At 41.7% G+C, this 23,279-nt stretch overlaps 1 protein-coding gene and 1 long non-coding RNA gene across 2 annotated transcripts in view; one reads left to right on the top strand and one right to left on the bottom strand.

The window, feature by feature from the left end:
- Positions 1-23,279, bottom strand: part of CEP295 (centrosomal protein 295) — a 372,495-nt gene that overhangs the window by 79,801 nt on the left and 269,415 nt on the right. The window lies entirely within an intron of this gene.
- The window catches only part of LOC134756469 (uncharacterized), a 37,304-nt gene that overhangs the window by 10,293 nt on the left and 3,732 nt on the right, over positions 1-23,279 (top strand). Inside the window, exons 2-3 of the long non-coding RNA XR_010129173.1 lie at positions 14,613-14,672; positions 15,104-15,123. This is a non-coding gene — a long non-coding RNA (uncharacterized lncRNA). The remainder of the gene's footprint in view (positions 1-14,612; positions 14,673-15,103; positions 15,124-23,279) is intronic.

Below are 23,279 nucleotides of genomic sequence, written 5' to 3'. Positions count from 1 at the left end.
TCCTTACCTGCATTTGTTCCTTAGGTGATCTCATCTGGACTCAGGACTAAATCCCAGCATTCTACTCCCACATATATATCTCCAACCTAGACCTTTCCCTGAACTCCAGATTCATAACCCAACTGCTTGCCTAACATCTCTACTTAGATGTCTAAGACACATCTCAAACTTGACAAGGGAAAGCCCTTGATTTTTCTGAGTCTACCTCACCCAAATTTTCTTCCTCGGGCTTCCCCATCTCAATAAATATAATACTAACAAGTGCAAATCTCAGAATCATCCTTGACTCCTTTCTTCTACAACTCACATCTGTATCGTGAGGAAATCCTGATGGCTCTGTCTTCAAAACGTATCTGGAACTCAACCACTTTCAGCCACCTCCACTGTCCTCTCCCCCATCATATCTTATCTGGATTATCATGGCTTCCAAGTGGCTTTTCTGTTTACCAAGAAGTCAGAGGGTCTTTACAAATTCAAGTCATTGCTCATCACTACTCTGCATAGGGCTCTCCGGTTCTGCCTGTCTCATTGAAAGTAAACCTCACGGTCTTACTACGGCTGACAATGTCCTGCATTATCTCAGAGCACTATCCCTCAGCCCCATCCAACCTGCTTCAGTTTCCATCCTCCCTCACTGTTCTCCAGTCTCACCGGCCTCCTTGCTGATCCTTAGACACACCAACATGCTCCCATCTCCATACCTGTTGTTCCCTCACTTAGAATCATCTCTTCATGGGTATCTCCATGTCTTGTTTCCCTGGTTCCTTAAAGTCTCTTCTCAAATGTGTCCTTAACAGAGAGCCCTTTCCTAATCACCCTGTAGGAGCAGGACATTCCGTCTTCTCTTGCCCTGACCATTCTCACCATCAGCACTACCACCACTACCCACCCACCCACCCACACATACACTTCCCCACCACACACACGCAGTTTTTGTCATTTGTCTCCTTTGACTATAATGAATGCTTCTTTGCTTATTTTGTTCTTGGCCCAGTAAAGAATATCCCTAACTCCTAATCTAATGCCTTGCACATATAAGAGCTCAGCAAATATCTGTTGGATGAAATAATGAATATTCATCTTCTAGGGTAGTTATCTTTTTATGATAGGTTTTTTAGGAGTGGGATTACTGACACCAAGGGTATGAATATTAAAGACATATTTGACACATTCAACCATTTATGTTCCCATCAACAGAGTACTATTGACCCAACTCAAAATATTTGCCCATCAGATTACTAAAGATGAAAAAGTATTGACAAAACCTATCAACTTTGTCAATACTTTTCATCTTTAGTAGTCTGATAGGCAAATATTTACATTTTAGGATTATTTGAATGTTTTTCTGTATATATTTCTTGACCATTTATATATATCATTTGTGTGAATTCCTAGATTATATTCTTTGTCCACTTTTCTATTGCGATTATTTCCTGTACTGACTTGTTCTTTCTGCATTAAATCTTTGTTTAAATTGCCATTTTTTTTCAGTTTAGCATTTGTCTTTTCATCTTATTTTTGGTGTTTTTGCCAAAAAGAAGGTAAATTTTTAATGCAAATTCATTCATTTTTCCCTTGTAGTTTTTGATTTCTCCAATAAGAACATAGTTATGTGAATGAATATTTGAATATTGAGCCTTCTTAGGCTTTCTTGGTAATGTTTATTAAGCATATTCTTTCCTTGGAGGTAAATGTCTTGATAAAGTTTTATATCATGAGTCTAGGTAGAAGGAGGTGGTACAGCACTACATGACCCATCAAACATATAGTCCCATGAGTCTGGGGAGTAGGAATGCTATACCAAGGCAAAGTGACATGAAGCCAATTACTTGGGGAGTTCAGGGAAGGGTGAGCTGACACAGTTGTTAAACATCTATACGTAAAGCAGGTGTCAGAGGGAGAACATTGTGTAGTTCCTGGAAACTGTGCACTCACAAGGTTCTGCTCTGAGGAGAGACACATAAATGAATACAACTCCACAGGTTCTGGAGAAACAGAAAAGTTTACACTGACAGGCTTCTCAGGCAGTAGAACCATATATCCAACAGCAATTTCCCTTGTTTTCTCAGCAGTATTGGCTGACATATATCACCACTAAGTGGTGCTATACATAAGCACAGCTAAGGCAGCTGTCTCCCTCTCATCCCCCTGTGTATCAGGCACTAAAGATGTCCTCAGGTGCAGAAACAATACTTTCTTGTCCCAGTATAAATGGGATGAGTTAGGGTAGCGCTTTCCATCCATTGTCCCACAGATGGGTTAAGGTGTACTGACATATTTATTCCTGGTAAACATGGCTGCTGGTAGAGGCCCTGGGTGGCCTGAATCCCCAACCCTTACTCCTCAAAGTACTGTTTGTGGACTAGCAGCATGGACATCTTCTGGGAGTTTCAGAATCTGCATTGTCACAGATGTCCAGGTGATTTGCCAGAAAGTTCAGAAGCTGTGCCCAAAACAATTGACTCTGGTTTTGAACAACATCATCCTTTAATTCCACTTCAATGTATTATCATTCTTTGTTTCTTGATTGCGAGAACATTTGGAGAACACTGATTATTATAATCAGACCTAGGAAGATGATCAAACAATGTGGTTGCTGCTATTGTTTTTTTAAATTGCTTTGTTTTCTGGAAAAGTATGGACACTATTTATCATTTGATTTTGTGGGCTTTGTAGCCCTCTCTAATTGTTCACATATAATATAAAGCTTGCTCCTTCCTAATGAGACTGTGAGATCTTAAAGAATAAGGACTATTTTATCTTATAACTCTTCCTCATAATTTTTTAATACTATAAAGCGGTGTTTTGCAAACTTTGCCTAGGAATCACTGTGGGGAAGGTATCTTGTTAAAATGCAGATTCTTATTTAGTAGATCTGAGATTTGGCATGTCAAGCAAGCTCTCAGGTGATGCTGATACTGATGGTCCACGGACCACACTTTGAGCAGCAAGGTTACAGGGTATTCATTTTATTCTCACAATGTGTTTATGAGGTAGGTGAGTTTGATATTATCCACATTTTATAGATGAGGTACCTGAGGAACAGGAAATTAAAGTCATGCCCAAGATCCCATAGCTAGTAAGTGATGGAGTTGGATTTCCCATGGTGTTTGCCTCTTATAACCCATTCTTCCTTTGCACAGTAAAGGATAGAAGGGCAATGGAGACTGGCCCTAGAATTGCTAGAGGCTCCAGAGCAGCCTAGGGTCTAAGGCAAGAATTTTTTATCTCCTCTTTGGATGGCCATGACTCAGATAGTGTGTTTTAGACTGGCATTATGGTGAATAAGAGTTTTGTACCAGGGGGACATTTGGACACTTTCTCAGTGGCTACAAAATAAGTTTTACCCAAGATACTTATTACTTTACATCTATCTATTCTGGATCACTTGTAGCACTTTAAAAACAGATTCCTGGGCTCCACCGAGAAGATACCAAATCAGCATCTTCAGAGACAGGAGTTCAGGCATCTGCATTTTTTTCATTTAAAATTTTTTAAGGGACCAGGGTCTAGCTGTGTTGCCCAGGCTGGTCTTGAGCTTCCGGGTTTAAGTGATCCTCCCACCTCAGATGTGCCACCACACCTGGCTTGGCATCTGCATTTTTCAAAGCACCACATGTGATTCCAATGGATGATGAAGGTTTCATAAAAATCACTGCACACTCTCTCTTTCCATCTTCACCAAGCTGAATAGTGGAAGAGCTAATGATTATTAAAACTTACTGTAGGCCTGCTAATTGCCCAACATGTGGATAGAGGACCAGCAGCACTGGCTTTACTAGGAAGCTTGCTACAAGAAGTAAGAATCTCAGGCCCCAACTCACATCCACTGCATCAGAATGTGCATTTTAACAAGATCCCCAGGTGATTTCTATGCACACAGAGTTTGAGAAGCACTGCTTTACATGCATAATCTCATTTCACTTTATCTTTCCAACAAATTACAAGGTAATTTTTCAGATGTGTGGGTGTTGAGGTCTAGGGAAGTTAAGTAATCTGCTAGTAAGAATTCAAACTTGGCTCCACCTGAGTCTAGAACCCACGTTCATAACAAATATATCAGTGATTCTCGCAATTTAGTATATAGAAGATTTACCTAGGGAGCTTATTAACAATATTGATTCCTGAGATTTCTCCCTGAAATTCTGATCCAACCCATCTGAGGCAGAGCCCAGAAATCAGCATTTTAACCCTTCCATCCCAGGAACTTCGAGGGAGGTGACTGCAGAACACAATTTGCAAAGCACTGGCACTTTATTATATTTACTGAAAGTACTTTTGGGGAGAGAACTACCCTATATTTTCAAAGCACTTCAAAATGAGAGCTTGACTGATAGTAATAAAGATTTTTTGTTGTTGTTGTTACCAAGTTCTGGATTGAGATCCCCTAGGCACCTCTGGATCTAATCCCAAGCTTTGGGAGAAAGCATGAGGGAGGCCAGGTAAAGACCCAGATCTATTCGAGAATAAACCAAAAAGCTTATTTTTCACACTTTCCAAAACTTAACACAGACAGGGATGTTGGTTACCTTTTAAAAATTTTATTAGGTTTCATGTATAATTTAAATCACTGGGTGGCTGTAACTCCTGCTAATAAATTGTGTACACCCTGAACACAATAAAAATCAGCCAGTACAGCAGAATGGGTCTGTTCAGTGCTGAACCCCTAAGGGCATGACAAAGTTAAAAAGGGATGAACGATAACTAGCCACAGAGGTGCAGGATCTCTCCTCTTGAATTTTATTTCAACAAAATACATTTTTAAAACATGTTTTGTTTGACACAATACTCCTCTCCTGAAGACCTCAGGGTGCTCTGTGTACACACACACACATAGACGCATGCATGCACGCACACACTCACATTCCTGTTGCCTTCATCTGATGCTTACCACAAGGATGTACAAACAGGAAGAGAACTAAAGTGAAAGTAGAATGAAGGCTGGGCACGGCGGCTCACGCCAGTAATCCCAGCACTTTGGGAGGCCACAGTGGGCAGATCACTTGAGATCAGGAGTTCGAGACCAGCCTGGCCAACATGGTGAAATCCCATCTGTGCTGAAAATACAAAAATTAGCCAAGCATTGTGGCACATGCCTGTAATCCCAGCTACTTGGGGGGCTGAAGCATGAGAATCACTTGAACCCGGGAGGCAAAGGTTGCAGTGAGCTGAGATTGTGCCACTGCACTCCAGCCTGGGGAAAACAGAGTGAGACTCTGTCTCCAAAAAAAAAAAAAAAAAAAAAAGAAAAGTGGAAAGGATCAGTAGTGGTAAATTACTTGCTAAGACTCACCATTTTGAGTCCACTCAGTCATTTTATATATATATATATATATATATAGAACATTTGTTACACTCTAGGCCATTTGGTAGCTACTTAAGTGGCAAATGAGAGTATATCACAATCTCCACCCTCAAGATACCATGCTCATCCTGGAGTAGTAGGGTAGGGACAGGAGGAAAAACACACATGTACACAATTTTAACACGTTAGCTTAATGGGGGCAATGCCTCCTGAAAATAGATCTCCCTGGAATTTATCTGTTATCAATAAGGAGGAAATCTGGGCTTGGAAGATGCGATACAGTGAGCAGCCAGCAGTTCTGGAATGCCTACTTACTCTGTGCCAGACATGCCCCACAGCAACTGGCAGTCTCTGAGTAGTTATCCCAGACTTGCAGATGAGGAGGGGAAGCCCCAAGAGAGTTAAAAACATGCCCATGGTTACAATGGGGGAATGTGGCATAATTAAACCTATGTTGTCAAACTAGAGCAGCGTTCTTCTGACCTTACAATCTTTTTAACATTGTTGAGAAGGCGATAAAGAGAAGAAATGAAATCCATACATGAAGAAAATTTGACGTAGAAAAATAACACCTCTAATGATTATGGCTGGGTTTTTGGAAATCCAATTTTGTAGTATTTGATCGAGTTTGGTAATTTACTAAACGAGTAGAAGGATGGCCTGGGTAAGGCTAGGTGGTTGATTTCCTTTTATAAGGTCTAAAAGAGATCCATGTAATGAGAGTCCACCCCAGCCTTCCCATATGATAATGCTTAGTTTATTCAAAGGTGACCCTAGTATCAAGTAGGATTATAGATTCTGAGATGAGATTTTGTTAAAGGTTTTAACTTAGAAAGATGAAATCAGGGGTCTCAGAACATGACATACCACTACCCAGGTGCTAAAATCATCAAAAATCACAGTGCTTTTCCCTGGGCCTATCTTTCCTCTCTGAAGATCAAGGTGTGTTGCGGCTGGAGTCAAACCTGGCAGTCTGTCTGTATGAAGTTGCTGTATGTGGTAGGAATTCAAGGATGTGTGAATCAGTTATGCTGTAGTAACGAATGAGACTCCCAAATATCAATATTTATAACAATAAAAGTTTATTTCTCACTCCTATTTCCAGCATGGGCCAGTTGCAGCTGTGTTCCACATCTCTGTGCTGAGTCCAGGCTGATAGGCCAGTCTCTTCCTGAAGCATTCCCTGTTGTTGAGACCTGGGGAAAAGAGATGGCAAGCCATGCTCTGGTTCCTAGTGGCACTTCTCACTTTTCATTGGCCATGTCAGCCTTAGCTACTCTGGAGTTCAACAGGGAAGGCTTCTATAATCCTCACAGAAAGGAGAATCAGAATATTTGGTGGCAAGTAAATCTAGCCTACTGCAATGAGTTGAGGGTTTTGAGGAACACATTTGGGATCAAAATTCAGGGGTCAAGTACAATGCATGAGAGCAGGGCCATAAATGAAAGGGAAGACCAGTAAGGCTACAATCCACCAGAACTGAGGAGCACAGGGATTCGGAGCAAGGGTGGGATCAAGTGGGACTGTATGGACACCCTGGGCAGTTTGTGTTCCCTGATAGGTGCTAGCTGGGACATGGATGAGCTGGCTGGCTTAAAGGTTCACAAATATGCAGACTTTGGGAACACAGCTTGTTAGGGTCCATCTGAGTAGTGTGAGCTGTCCATCTGGTGTTTGCTGACCCTCATTGCCTTGTTTTCTGCTCTCCACACTGATCACCCTGGGGAAACTGAGGCAGCATGTTATACCAGTGAGGGTTCTAGAACATTTCCCAGGTCTATGGCCTTAAGAGGATCATTTTTGGACATCGAGTACTTCTTTCTTAAAATAGATAATTTATATTGGACAAAAGCCTTCCAACCCACTTTAAAGAACTTTTGATTTAAAAAATAGTACAATTAGGAGAGCCTTGCAGATAGCTACTTGTCTGGGATAAATGGTGATATATGAGGAGAAATAATCAAGAATGTTAAATTAGCTTTGTTTTTCTATTACTTGGAGCAATATCAAGGTAAACTCTGCTACCTAGAGGAAAAGACAAAGAATCAGTGCAAACAGGAACTTGGATTAGGCAAAGGACCACAGGATCCAATGCTTCCCCTTTTAGACCTTGAGAAAAAGTGTAAGTGAGTTTGGTTCAGCAGTCTTTACCGCTCCTTTATTTAGTGTTCATCTCACGAGTTTGGAAACTGTGCCTCCTCTGCCCTCTTGCATCCCACTCAATACATGTACTACCCAGATTTGCCTCTCAAGGCCTGTCTCAGTGTCCCAAATCTTTTTCCCACTATTGAAATTACCGTTTAATTTCCTTGTTTAAGAGCACTACCTGAGGAATCTGTGAATAGACTAACTCAGAATAAATGACTGGTAACCAGTCAATATGTTACTCTTCCTAGGAAAATTTGCATTTAAAATCTTCCCAAGGACAATGCTTCAACTAAGCAAATACTGCCGTAATGGTGCAATATGAGGCAATACAGCTTGCCAGTAGGGGAGTTGTTTTGTTAGGGGCCCTTCCCTAGTTTATTTCTAGTCTCTTCTAAATAACCTGTATTTATGAGCACCCAGCTTGACAAACAATTCAAGCAGCCCAGCTGCTGGTGGCTTCTGCATAGTACTGTACCACTTTTCTTTTCTTTTTCTTTTTTTTCTTCTCTTTTTTTTTTTTTTTTTTTTTTTGAGACAGAGTCTTGCTCTATCCCCCAGGCTGGAGTGCAGTGGCGTAATCTTGGCTCACTGCAACCTCTGCCTCCTGGGTTCAAGCTATTCTTATACCTCAGCCTCCTGAGTAGCTGGGATTACAGGCGCCTGCCACCACACCCAGCTAATTTTTGTATTTTAGTAGAGATGGGGTTTTGCCATATTGACCAGGCTGGTCTCGAACTCCTGACCTTAGGTGATCTGCCTGCCTCAGCCTTCCAAAGTGCTGGGATTATTGGTGTGGGGCACCGCACTTGGCCCCTGTACCACTTTTCAGCAAGATAGTTGTGAATCTGGGTCTCAGGTGTCTATGCCTGCATGGTCAGGAAAAAACTAGTCATTGTAACACTAGTTATAATTTATCATCAGCCTTCATGATTTCCCAAGCACTTTCACATGGATTAACTTTGTTGATACTCAAAAAGCCTATGATGGAGGCAGTGCAGGTTTATTATCCCCCATTTTATGGATGTGGAAACTGACAGAGGGATTAAGTGACTTACCTAATTAGTTTCTCTATACCCAATCCAGTGATCTTTCTTCATGTAGTGCTGCTCCTTCAGCCTCTGGCACGGCCTGGACTGCTGGTGCTTAGAGTTTGGATCAGGCGGGCGAAACTGCAAGATGGCAGGGCCACATCATCTGTCAAAGCCACTGATGTTTGGTATACCTAGGACATGGCCACAGTGTTTTGCCACAGGGCATCACCTGGTGAGGGAAGGTTCCTATATTGGTATTCTGCATCTGTATGGGTATTGATTTATTTCTCAAAGGGCTCTGTCTGCCGTCTATCTAATTATGTTACTAATCTTCATCCCAGTCCTTTAAGGATTTTTATCCCAGTGCTTCAGAGGTGCTGTTTCCAGGGTTACCAGAAATCCATAGATTAAAGCCTTTCTCCAGCTTTCTTGTCAAGGTCCTTATCAGTAGAATTTTTTTCATCATCTTCATTTTCTGGATGGTGTGTCTCTTACAACTTTTCTCTTTTACTTCTATCTGCAGTTAATCTGTTAAGAATAATCCCTGAGAAGCTGCTTTGTGCAGAAGATGTAAAATAAATTATAGACACTGTGTCCTCAATGATTGTTTAACCAAAACCCAAACAACCCTACATCAGGGCCAATGTTGTGAGGTGGAAAGTGCTCTGCTTTTGAAACCAGCAGATCTGGGGCCTGTGGGACCCATCTCAGCTTGTCAGTAACTAACTGTGTGGTCCTGACCTAGTCCCATAATGGCTCCTGGCTGAGTCTGTTTTAATAACTGCCATATTGGTTTGGGAGGCTTTGATGAGATGATTCTGTCAGACAGGGCTTCTCAAACTTTAATGGGCTTTGGAATCACTTCTGAGAAATCCAGGTTAAAATTCAGATTCTAGGCTGCCTCATGCCTGTAATGGGCTTTGGAATGACCTCTGAGAAATCCAGGTTAAAATTCAGATTCTAGGCTGTGGCTCATGCCTGTAATCTCAGCACTTCGGGAGGCCAAGGCGGGTGGATCACTTGAAGTCAGGGGTTCCAGACCTCCCTGGCCAACATGGCGAAACACTGTCTCTACTAAAAATACAAAAATAATTAGCAGGGTGTGGTGGTGTGTGCCTGTAATCCTAGCTACTTGGGAGGCTGAGGCATGAGAATTGCTTGAATCTAGGAGGTGGAGGTTGCAGTGAGCCGAGATCACACCACTGTACTCTAGTCTGGGCAACACAGAGAGATTCCATCTCAAAAAAAAGAAAAAAAAGAAAAAAAATGCAGATTCTAAATCAGCAAATCTGAGGTGGGGCCTGAGATTCTGATTTCTCCTAGATTCCCAAATGACACGACCAAGGTTGAGAACCACTGTTTAAAGAAATCTCGGAATGACACATGGCTACAGCCTGCAATGAGGGTCTGAAAACTGAGGGGGAGGGGGAAATCATAGCAGCTTTTAGGAAACTTCCCCAATTCATCTTTCTTGTTTTTTTTTTTTTTTTTTTTTTTTTTTTTTTTTGAGACGGAGTCTTGCTTTGTCGCCCAGGCTGGAGTGCAGTGGCGCGATCTCGGCTCACTGCAAGCTCCACCTCCCGGGTTCACGCCATTCTCCTGCCTCAGCCTCCCGAGTAGCTGGGACTACAGGCGCCCACTACCACGCCCGGCTAATTTTTTGTATTTTTAGTAGAGACGGGGTTTCACCGTGTTAGCCAGGATGGTCTCGATCTCCTGACCTCGTGATCCGCCCGCCTCGGCCTCCCAAAGTGCTGGGATTACAGGCGTGAGCCACCGCGCCCGGCATCTTTCTTGATTTTTAAGACCTGCCACAAGTAGGGTTTAAATGGAACATTTATTTTTTTTCTCCGTCTTACAGAAATAATGAGTGGTATTTGTAGATACAAGGCTAACTCACATCTCAATACTTTTCTTGGCTGATATTCACACTGATTTACAGTGCCAGAGGCTAAAGATTTGAAAATACCCCAGCATCCTACTGCACAGGTAGCTAAATTAAACCTAATACCCAGGACCTGTGTGATTGGAATGATGTACTATTACAGTCTACCTCAAAAACCTGTCAGTGGGGGAGTATTCGAGGATCAGAAGGAAGGCAGATTTGGGAAGTAGAGACTGTATTGCAAAAGTACAGTCTCAGCAACTAATTACCCATCAGATAAATTGTTTGGGATGATAAGAAATTTTCTGTTTCAATTTGCCTTGAAGTTCAATGGATTCTTGACCCAGAGGAAATCCTTCTCTTTTGCCGTTTGGAGAAAGTGGTCAAAGTCTTGTGACAGTTATCAATCCTTATGTATTCCCATATCCAAACCCTCCTTCTTAGACCCAGGTACTGGACAATCTCGAAAGGATTGTAGACTAATCATGCAGCTAACCCAAGACATCATCATCTCCAGAATGATAGGAGCTAAAATTGTGCAGTGCTTTGTGGTTTAAAAAGCACTTTCACTTACGTTATATCATTTAATTCTTATGACTATTCTTTAAGCCACACACTATTATCTCCATTTTCAATTCTGGAGAATTTATGTGATGTATCTAAGGTCATACTGTCAGTGGCAGAGCTGGAGGCAAACCCATCTTTTGACCACTTATTTATTGTTTTTTCACAATAGTACTTGTATCCTTGTTCTAGAATACTATCTTTTCAATCCTGGACTCACATTAGAAGCTTTTAAAAATACTGATGCCTGCCCTATTCGAGGTCAATTAAATTAAATCAGAATCTTTGGGGTGGAGCCAATATCCATCTGCATTGTTTCTTTTTCTTTTCCTTTCTTTTTTCTTTTCTTTTCTTTCTTTTTTTTTTTTAAACTCTGAGAGTGCTTCTGATGTGTATCCAGAGGTGAGAAATCACTACTCTGGAAGAAGTTTTAGGGAACTTTTTTTTTTCTTTAAAAGGAAAGTATCTGTTCATAGAGCCAGATATGGACATGATACTTGTTTTTTTGTGTGAGTAATTTCTAGCACCTAGCTCAAATGTCTGACAGACTGGGGTAAAGGAAGCAAAATTAGTGAGCCTCTGCTATGAGAAAGGTGCCCTGCTGATCATTTTACTGCTCTACAATGCAGTGTAATTAGTATTAGTATCATGGCCTTGTTTGTGCCATTCGTAAATATCAGAGCTGAGATTTGAACCCACAGCTGCTAATGCCAATGCTCAGATATGTTCCATTGTGCCAGTGGTTCTAAACATTGGCTGAGAGTCTGGTTACCTGGACTGGAGTAAGGCCCAGGCATTGGTGTGTTTCAAAAGCCTCCCCCGTAATCCTAATATATAGTGAAGGTTGAGGGTCACTGCCCTACACTGTTTTATCTTTGCAAAGTGCTTAGAATACACTTGTTGAGCTTGAAGGGTATGGGGCAAAGGCTCCCTTAGCCATGTAGACATATATATATATACATGTACACACATCGACCTACACACATCTCTCTCCATCCCTCCACCCCAAGTTAGAGAGAACAAAGACTTTCATTCTGCAAGAACACATTTTAGAACAGAAAATTGAATCACATGAATTCACATGTCAAGCTTTTCCTGAAAGCAGAGAGAGGGGAAGAACTTTCTTCTGTAGGCCTGGGGTTTCTGAAGGGTCATCAGCCTTGGGACATGGCACAGAGTGGGTAGGGGAAGATGCAGAACATTGAATTGGGCCACAAACACAAATGCGGACATCTTTCCAGTTCCACCCCGAGCCAGTCTGCGCTAGGAACCAGCCACATCTTGGCAAGGCGATGTGATAATTTAGACCAAACAGTGTAGAGAATGGCCTTGTGACTGGGAGATCATTAAGAAGTTTAGAAAATGCCTTATTAACTTCCTAGGAGTTATGCATTAGAATAACTCTGGGAGAATGCATTAGTATTTTGAGGAAAATAGAACAGGTTTCCCATTGGATTGGGTCCTGGCTCCACTAATCTTCAGTAGGTCCCATGTGCCTATTCAACACTGTGTGGGTTAGTAGACATGTGAATGCGTTTCAGGTTCAGGCGAAGCAATTCTGAGGCACTGTCTCTGCTCCAAAAGCCATATCCAAGTCATCATTGTTATTCAAGATTCCAATTAAGTGCTTCAGAATTACGAGAGAGAGAGAGAGAGAGAGAGAGAGAGAGAGATGCTTGCACTTTCTTTTCCATTAGTATTCCTGCCGTGTTTGAAGAAAACACCATATAATTTTCACATGAATGTTTGAAATTTGTCCAAATGAAAAATTTTTGGTCAATTTCATTCACTGGATTGCTCTGAACCTTAGTTGAACCTGAGACTCCAACTTCAAAATGCCAGACTAATCTCTGAAGGTCACAGTTCAATGACATCAACCTTAAGAAAGGAATCCTTACAATCTAGATTAGGTTGGATCTGAATTAATTTTTTTTTTTTTTTTTTGCCAAAGATTATGTGCTGCCTAAATAGAAGGAGACTTGGTACTTTAATTAAAAATTTTGGGTCTCCTAAGCCAACATTTCAGAAAGGGCCCCCTAATCTCTATTAATAACTGAATTCAATTCAAGAGGTATTAACTGAAAGAATATTTAATTGGTAGATTCAAAACAGAGTGAAACACAGGCCTATTAATTTGTTCACTAAGCACTAATCATGCTGTTACTATGTGCCAGACACTGACCTAAGCATGGGGGTATAGAGATAAGCAAGTTGCTGCCTCCTTCCTAGGGGCTTCTAGTACAGTGGGGAGACCCACAATATTTCCTCAGCACCCCATTGCAAAGTGGAAGAAGTATTTTCAAATCTGGTGTACAGATCAGGAGAAAGAAAGAGAAGGCAGATGGCATGGCTGTCCCCTTGGTGAGCTCTCCCTTGCTCCTTCGTCATGTGGACTTGAGCCACACAAGGAACCAGACCTTAATATACCCAGTCCGTCACCACCTCCTGAACAATTAAAAGGTTTAGCTGCAGTACTTTTTGGCACTCTTGAAGGTAGTGATAATACTTGCTGACTTCCGCTGTGGGGTTAATTCATTTTATTACTAAAAGGAGGAAGAGGATCACTCTAATATGGTGGTGACCTCTTGGTTGGTCTCTTAAAGCTATGGAGACCTCTTTCTGGGTTCCAAACCTTACAAACCATTTTCATGCTGCTGATAAAGACATACTAAAGACTGGGTAATTTATAAATAAAAAGAGGTTTAATGGACTCACAGTTCCACGTGGCTGGGGCGGCCTCACAATCATGGTGGAAGGCAAAAGGCATGTCTTACATGGCAGCAGACAAGAGAGAATGAGAGCCAAAAGAAAGGGAAAACCCCTTATAAAATCATCAGATCTTGTGAGACTTATTCACTACCATGATGAGAACACTATGGGGGAAACTGCCCCCATGATTCGGTTATCTCCCACTGGGTCCCTCCCACAGCCCATAGGAATCATGGGATTCCTGATTCCATGATGAGATTTGGGTGGGGACACAGAGCTAAACCATATCACAGGGACTGATTGGGTAATTTCACCTAGACAAGGATGACAAGTCATAACAAGAGGAAATTCTACCATTTTCCATTCTTTTATTATTATAATGTAACTCACTTAACTGGGGCAAGAATACTGGGTCTTCACCTTCCACCCAACCAGACATAGATTAGGACTCCACCAGGCCAAGGAGAGGGATGGGAAAGTAGGAAGCACTGGGGTCTGGGCATGAGGCAAATTACCAGGTGTGGGTATGCCAAAGACCTGTGAGAGTGGGATATCAGTGGACAGGAACAGACAGAAGTCAGGTGTCCAAAATTCTAGGTAGGGGCTAAGGCATGAATGGTCATTTCTGGTCTGAAATACGCTAAAAGTGAGGAGCATGGAGAACCACAAAGGGCTACTGGCTACCAGGGTCAACGGCAGACTGGGAGTTCTCAGAGGTGAAGAATCTTTGTTATAAAGCTGTCTTGGCAGGAGTCATGTCAGCATTTGGGTGGGCCCAGGGCCACAGACAGGAACCAAGAGGTGAGAAGAGAATGCAGCTGGTTAGGGCAGAAGAAAGTGGAGGCTACAGGTTGCTAGCTTTCTGGGTTTCTGCTCATCAAAGAGGGGTGTATTCTTCCATACATATTCTCAACCTTATTGTTGCATTTATCCCAGTATATTATTTTTTCTTTACTTTTTATCTCACCAGCCAACTTCAGCGCTTCCAGGGCAGAATCTGCAAGCTTCCTCAGCACAGGTGTGGCACACAGTAGGTGTTATTTGCTTTGCCTGATTCCTAATTTAGGCAAAAAATCCCATCCCCCTGGGATTTCCATGTGGATGCTCAAACTCTTAGAAAGGACATCTCTAAAAATTATTCAGGTGCTTGTTGCTACCATTGTCTCTGACAAAAGGGTTCACAGTGGCTTGCAAGCCAGTGGCATAGTGTTTCAGACCTTGCTTTTATGTTCTGCCAAAATATGCTAATGAGGTAATATTTATTGGGAACTGCTATAGGGTTGGCCCCATGCAAACATCAGTAAAAAGATTTGAATACCTGTTACCATCAACCCAGCTAATTAAGTAAAATCATCCCCTGAAGAGGCAGCTCTTCTCATCTCCCTGATTATGAGCTGAGAGCTCCCTGAGAGCTCCAAATATTCTGCTCCCATGACTCTTACTTGGATTTTTTTTTCCCAGGCTGACAGTCTTCTAATGAGGTATGGCATTTATTTTTTTCTAATTCCCCAAACACTGTGATACAGTCAGAACAACATTATTGCCTGTCCTGTCTAATCGCATTGGTGAAGAAGGAAAAAAGGAGTGGAAAAAGGAGACGACTGGAGTGTGTAGCAAGGGAGAAAAAAGAGAAATAGAAAGAAGGCTGAGGGAAAATAAGGAAAGTAATGCAAATCTTCTTGACAGTTTGAGTTTCGCCTTGTTCAGAAAACTGTTTAAATCCTTCAAAGTTTCTCTTTCAAACCAGTCCCCTGTCAGAACTTGAAACATCTTTTCTGCCTGGGACACAGGCTGTAGGAAACTTAAAAGATTCAAAGATGTCTACTTATCTAGATAATTGTCCTATTTGTGTGTGTGTGTGTGTGTGTGCACATGCGTGTGTGTGTGTGCACATGCGTGTGTGTGTGTGTGTCTGTGTGTGTGAGCGCTCGCCCATGTCCCTTAGTAAGGCTATGGCAAGCACTTTTGAGTTCAAAAACCAAACACGAACTCTCTACTTATTTGTTCCCAGTACACAAACTGGCTGTAGTTTTTGTTTTGTTTTGTTTTTCACTGTAGGATGGCTTATTGGGATGGCTGAGAGGAGGACAATAATTGTTATTTCTTTTCAGGCTATCAATTAGCCAGGGAGTAGGGGGAGAGAGATGATATGCTTTTTTATTTCTAGAATTGCTTTGTAAATTTTGAATTAAAAAAAAAAGTCCTGGCTGGGCATGGTGGCTCACGCCTGTAATCCCAGTAATTTGGGAGGCTGAGGCGGGCAGATAACTTGAGGTCAGGAGTTCAAGACCAGCCTGGCCAACATGATGACCCCCATCTCTACTAAAATATAAAAATTAGCCAGGTCTGGTGGTGCATGCCTATAATCCCAGCTACTCAGGAGGCTGAGGCAGGAGAATTGCTTGAACCCAGGAGGCAGAGGTTGCAGTGAGCCTAGATTGTGCCACTGCACTCCAGCCTGGGTGACAAAGCGAGACTCTGTCTCGGGGGAAAAAAATAAAAAAGTCCTGCTATGGCCTGAATGTTTGTGTCTCCCCTCTCTCCTCCAAATGTGTATGATGAAATCCTAACCCCCAATGTGATAGTATTGGAAGATAGGGCCTTTGGGCGTTAATTATGGTTAGATGAGATCATGAGGGTAGAGTCTTCATGAGTGAGGTTAATGCCCTTATAAGAAGAAATGCAAGGAGACTTCCTTTCTCTCTCTGCTCTCTGCCACGTGAACACAGAGTGAGGAGCCAGCCATCAACAAACCGAGAAGCAGGTCCTCACCAGACATCCAATCTGCTGGTGCCTTGATCTTAGACTTCCCAGCCTTCGGGACTGTGAGAAATGAATGTGTATTGCTTAAGCCACCCAGTCTATGGCAATTTTTTATGGCAGCCCAAGAAGATTAAGGCATGTCTCTTTCTCTCTCTGTCCTCCTGAGCTTCCCTGATTCCAGTGAAACTACCTTTGCAAAAATATAACAGACAGTGAAAGAGATTTAACTTAACCGACTCCATCTTGCTTTTAACCTTCAAGCTGTCCTTGTTTATTCCTGGGCGTAAGCTGAACTAACTTAGAGAGAAACAGTTTATAGTTTATAGTTTAAACAAAGACGGTAACAGCCCTTTCCCAAAGCAGACCTCCTTCTTGCCTAAGGACTAGATTGCCTTTGTAGGACTAACATTAGCCACAAGATTAAAAACTATGGTTTAGGAGACCAGCCAACATGGTGGAACCCGGTCTCTACTAAAAATACAAAAATTAACTGGGCATGGTGGCACTTGCCTGTAATCCCAGCTACTAGGGAGGCTGAGGCAGGAGAACTGCTTGAACCTGGGAGGTGGAGGTTGCAGTGAGCTGAGATTGTGCCACTGCACTCCAGCCTAGGCGACAAAGGGAGACTCCATCTCAAAAAAATAAATAAATAAAAATAAAAATAAAATAAAACACCATGAAATGAAAAGCCAAAGCACAAGGTCCTAGGAAGAAGAGAAGCAGAATCCTCAACAATGGAATCTACATTTGTCTGTGCTTTACTCTGTGTGTGTGTGTGTGTGTGTGTGTGTGTGTGTGTGTGTGTGTATGTGTTGGGGGAGGAGGTGGTGATAGAGAGTGAGAAAGAGGTAATGTCTGGATATTCCCGATGGTTACTTTTTTCCTAGTGGTTTTAATTATGCTTCCTCTACTTTTCCTACCTGGCCTTCTTTACCATCCTCCCAGGGTTTCCATGTGAATTCTTAAACTCATAGAAAGAACATCTCTAAAAATTATCCCGGTGCTTGTTGCATTACTTTTCTTATTTTCCCTCAGCCTTCTTTCTATCTCTCTTTTTTCTCTCTTACTACACACTCCTATCACCTCCTTTTTCCACTCTTCCTTTTTCCCTTCTCTTCCTTATTCACAAAAACCATTAGACAGGACAGCCTAATCACTTCCCTAACGGCAGGATGACAGTGAGGTAAGGAGAGGATAGAAATTCCATGTCACATGGAAAACTCTTCAGTGGATGTGGGGGTGACAGGAGGTAATAGAAGCAAGCAACAGAGAGTGGAAGGAAAGGTAGTATTGTGCTGGAATTGAGAGTGTAGGTTTTGGACACACCTGGATTTGAATCTTAGGGTTAGCACACAGCAGCCATGGAATCACTTAACTTCTCTTAGTGTCAGCTTTCACATCTATGAATGGGAAGAAATTAGATTATGTATTTAGAGCATTTAGCAATGCTGTATATTTAGTTAAAACTCAATAAATGTAGACATTATTAAGTGTGGAATACTGGAGGGCAAAAGCATTGAAGGAGTAGTTTTTAGATGAAGGTGCATGAGAAATGAGTTGGGCACAGTATGAAGAGTACGAGTCCCACCTGCTGCCCATCCTTGTGTCAATTCTCTGGGCAAACATGGGGACTGGGTAAATGGGTTGCCTCCATCTGAGAGGACTTCAGGGAGATCTGGTGAAAGGCAGATGAGCAGTTATCAGGGGTTCTGTTTCTTAAAAAATAATGCCTTACATCTCAGCTTCAACTAGATGACCCCCAATATCCAATAAAGCTTGATTTTAAAAAATACACATGATACAACATCCAAAACCTGCAAAAGGATTAAGTACAATTAAAAGAAAGTCGTCCTTCTACTCTGTCCCAGTCTTCAGGTCCCTCTCCCCAGAAGCAACCACTGTAACTAGTTTCTTATATTTTTAACTGTATTTTAAATATTCTAGTCTCCAAAACCCCTTTTCAGAATATCCCACTCTCCTTTACGCATGCATTAAAATCTAACTTTTAATGTTCCCTTTTATACTACTTGAGAACTTCCATGACTGTCATAGCTGGTCCGATGATGACCCTGCCAGCTGTTCACAAGAGGGGTATGCAGAGCTCTGGTGAGCACCCAGAATGGGAATATGGATAGTCAGGAACACACAGCATGTGCAGGTGGGGCCTGGCATCAGTCAAGAGAGCCTTGCCCACCTGCTCTCCTGCCAGAGACATTGGCTTTCTGTCCTTGTGGCCCAGACCAGAGCAAAGCAAGATAATGCTGAAACAGACAGACGCAGTGTGGTGAGGAGAAAGGGGAGGGAGAGAAGTGCATAAATGCCCAGAGGTTAGTGGGCAGAGGAATAGAAGGGATGTTTTATTCTGTTCAAAGAGCCTGGAGAAAAGTCCTCTAGGGCCAAGAGGAGGAAAAGTTAAACTAGAAATAAAAAGGAATACAGAGGACAGAGTGTCACCCACAATGGTGACTGCAAAACAGAAAATGTAAATGCTTTCTCCTCTCCTGTTGTTCCAAAACTACCTAATTTTATATTCTTGCCAATGGTGACTTCATTCATTCTGCCATTCTACATGGCACTGTCCCTTTCCAATAACACGGTATATGCCCATTGTTGATTTTGCTGAGAAACCCCCACAGGGCTGCTCAGCTCTGGCTTTTACAGCATGGTCTGATTTCAGTAATGTTATAAGGCAAACTCATTAGAGCCAAGTTAGGGGCCCACAGAACAGATAAATGAATAGTCTGCTAAGCTACCCATTTAAAATGGCCGTAATAAAAATGTTAATAAACATCAATATTTGTACCATGGTTTATGATCACTTTTAACGAGCAATTCTGTGTGTTCTTTGAGTGATTTTCTTTAATAGATGACTTCCCTGTTGTCAAATTTGATCTTGACTCAATGCGATTATGCCATCCCACTGTGTCTGTACTTGAGTTAAAAAGCCTCTTGGCTGAGTTCCACAACTGAACTCAAAAGTTGAGAAGTTGGACATCTTAGTGACTTTTATAAGTGGTTGTCACCTTAATATATGATTTGGGGTGGAGGTTGTTGCTAATTTAAATTGTAGATTCCATAGAGACACCCGCAGTTCTAAAAATTGCAGAATTAACACCTGCTTGGATGAATGACTAATTTGGACCCTCCAAAATCCATTTCTGAGCCAGAACTATCTGGGTTGGGTGTCTGGACAACTACTGAATGTTAATTTATTTTCAACTTTGTGTTTGGCTCTTTAGACATTGACTTATTAGGCCACCAAAAATTCTTTAAAAATAGATAGTGTCGTGTAAACCAAAGGTTTTCTTCACTCATTGACTCTGTTTCCTCATCTGTAAAGTGGGAGTGATGATAATCTCTACCTTTCAGAATTATATACAAGACACATACATATATTTGTATATGTATGTGTATATATGTATATGTATGTGTATATATGTATATGCAAATATATATTTGTATCTTATTTAAATAAGTTACTATATACTAAGTGCCTAACAGTGGTGTCTGCTGTGTTAACTATCATAATTACTCTGCAGTGGCCCCTGTAGGATTTTCTTGAAGTTCCTCGCTCAGATGTGTAAAAATAGTAGGCTTAGTTCTGTGTTTCCCTTAGTTTTGTGTTTGTCATATCTTTTGCATAGTTTTGCAGGTACATGCAGATCATGCAAGCCAGAAATAATCAGATCATCTACCACCAAATGATACTTCTCCAGGATTGTTTGTTTTCTCTCTGATCTCTTTTTACTTATCAACTCTCGCCGACACAAATTTTTTACAGTAAGGGCTTTGATGGGGAATGGAGTGTTCTGTTTACTGAAAGATAAAGATTAACTTAAAATTAGCTATGAGGGCTCTTTTGTCCATATCTTGTTGAAAATATTTCCAAATGAACAAGTCTATTTTCTTGTCCTCAGACAGTTCCAGGAACATGTTAGTTCATCTTTCAGTGGTGATGGAAGCTCTTGGAGTGTCTGGGTCATTGCTCTGAACACTGGCTTTCATCACACAGGCCTGAGAATCTAAAAGCTGAAGAGCAGGTGTTGGCAACTTGAGCCAAAGTTGACACTGAGGCTAAAGTTTCTTTGGGCTTACTGTATTATAATCGTGTCTTACATAGTTTTGTGTTGTAGGTACTCGAGAAATGTTTGTTTGATAATTGCATCCTTGCTCCCTGAGATCCCTAGCCTCTCCTGCCATCTCCCTGTCTCCCATCTTTTCCCAAAAAACACTGAAGACAGCTTACAAGAACTCCTAAAATATAAAGAATGTGGGAGACATTACTTAAGGATAAACCAGCATCAGTCATGTCTCCCCTTTCTCCCTGCTGTGTGGCCACGTTTCCACTGTGGTGAGGCCAGTTCTGCTGTCACTGTAGATTGCACCAGGAATTGGGGGCATGGGGTGGGCAAAGCAGTGGCTGAACATAGCAAATCAGATTCTCTCTCCTGAAAGAGAGACAGTTCTCAGTGTTGGGTGATGATATTTCTTCCAGAAACTTCCCTTCTTGATGCGGTTAGAAGTAAATCTTGTTATGTCCATTTTAGGGTACTGGGGCTCAGAGAAGTAAGGTCACGCAGATTTGGGATTTGAACTCAAGTTTGCCTGACTTGATTGTCTAGAATCCTGTGCTGAACCAATATGGCAGCCACTAGCCACATGTGGTTATTTAAATTTAAATTTAAAGTAGTAAACAGTAATTTGAAAAATTTGGTTTCTCAGTCACACTAGCCACATGTTAAGTGCTCTATATCCACATGTGGCTAGTGGCTACTTCTAACAGGAAACACACTCAAACTCAAAGTGTTTTCCTCTGCTCTCACACTACCAACAACAATCAATACAGAAGACCTCTATGACCAAATGTATAGGGGTTTTTCCTCACATACTTAAGCAAGCAATTAATTTTGCAGTGGACACCAGCTGGGTATCCTCCAATTCAATCCTGATGCGCTCTACCTGGGAGATAGCCTCAAAAACCATATATTGAGGGCTTAGTCCCACAGGACTGCACCCCACTTCCTACAGATCACAACTCCAGGCCTCAGGAACTTCTGACCAATGGTCTTCAAGTTGGGGTTCCAAGGACACCCTCTTTGGGTTAGATTAATTTGCTAGAGTGGCTCATAGAACTCCGGGAATCACTTATGTTTACTGGTTTATTATAAAGGATATTACAGAAGATACAGATGAAGAGATGCATAGGATGAGGTATGGGGGAAGGGGCAAGGAGGTTTCATGCTCTCCACAGGCACACCACCCTCCAGGAAACTCCATGTGTTCAGCTATCCAGAAGCTCCTTGAACCCTCTTCTTTTGGGGTTTTACGGAGGCTTTATTACATAAACATAATTTAATAAACCATTGGCCATTGGTAATTAACTTAACCTTCAGCTCCTCTTCAGAGGTTGTGGGATGGACTGAAAGTCCCAACCCTCCAATCATGCCTTGGTCTTTCCAGGATCAGCTTCTATCCTGAAGCTACCTAGGGGCTGACAGCCATCAATCAATCATTAGCATACAAAAAGACGTAACTTTGGAGTTTCTAAGAATTTTAGGAGTTGCATGCCAGGAAACAGGTTCAAAGACCAAAAATACTTTTCAAATATCATATTACTGTTCTGGACAGTGCAAATATAGGACATTTCCATCATTCCAGAGAGTTCTACTGGCTTGGGCTCTTAAAGTGGAGGACTGAATTGTAAACTAAGAGGTATCTGAGACAGGTCACAATTGATTTAGAAAGTTTATTTTGCCAAAGTTAAGAACTCGCCCATGACACAGCCTTGGGAGGTCCTGATGACATGTGCCCAAGGTGGTCGGCACACAGCTTGGTTTTATACATTTCAGGGAGACATGAGACATCAGTCAATATATGTAAGATGTACATTGGTTCAGTCTGGAAAGGAGGGACAACTCGAAGAGGGGAAGGAGCTTCCAGGTCATAGTTAGATAAGAGACGAACAATTGCATTCTTTTGAGTTTCTTATTAGCTTTTCACCCAATGTCCAATTTACAGGAATCATCACTTATGTGTTAGTCTGGCTTAGTGAAATAGGGCAAAGGAAGCAATCAGAGATGCATTAGTCTCACGTGAGCACAAGAATGACTTTGAGTTCTGCCTGTCCTTTGTCCACAAGTAATTTCTTTGTAGGTAAATTGTGATGGAGGTATGTAGCTTTTTAATCTTTGTACCGATCTTATTTGGGAATAGAATGAGAGGCAGGTTTGCCTGCAGTTCCCAGCTTGACTTTTCCCTTTGGCTGAATGATTTTGGGGTCCCAAGATTTATTTTCCTTTCACAGACTCAAGCTCAACTTCAATATCCTATGCATAGCACAGATTTCCAAAACCCAGGAGTCACTAATAGTCAGCATTGTTTCTTTTTCCTATGCCATCAACACATTTTCAATGTAGATGAAACACCCTTCCATTGGAAGAAGATACCACCTAGAATTTTCTTAGCTAGAGAGGATGTCAAGGCCTGACTCTCAAAGGACAGGCTGACTCTCTTGTTAGGGACTAGTGCACCTACTCTAAGTTGAAGCCAGTGCTTATTTAGCATTCTAAAAATCCTAGGGCCCTTAAGAATTATGCTAAATCTACTGCCTGTGCTCTATAAATGGAACAACAAAGCCTGATGAAGACACATTTGTGTACAGCATGGTTTACTGAATATTTTAAGTCCACCGTTGATGATACTTACTGCTCAGAGAAAAAGATTCCTTTCAAAATGTTAGTGCTTATTGACAATGTACCTAGTCACCCAACAGCTCTGATGGAGATGTACAAGGAGATTAATGTTGTTTTCATGCCTGCTAACACAATATCCATGGATCAAAGAATAATTTTAACATTTAAGTTTTATCATTTCA

Source organism: Gorilla gorilla, chromosome 9 (assembly GCF_029281585.2).
Source record: "Gorilla gorilla gorilla isolate KB3781 chromosome 9, NHGRI_mGorGor1-v2.1_pri, whole genome shotgun sequence".
Taxonomy (NCBI): domain Eukaryota; kingdom Metazoa; phylum Chordata; class Mammalia; order Primates; family Hominidae; genus Gorilla; species Gorilla gorilla.
Note: the sequence above shows the minus strand (reverse complement) of the source record. Positions and strands in the feature narration are given on the sequence as shown.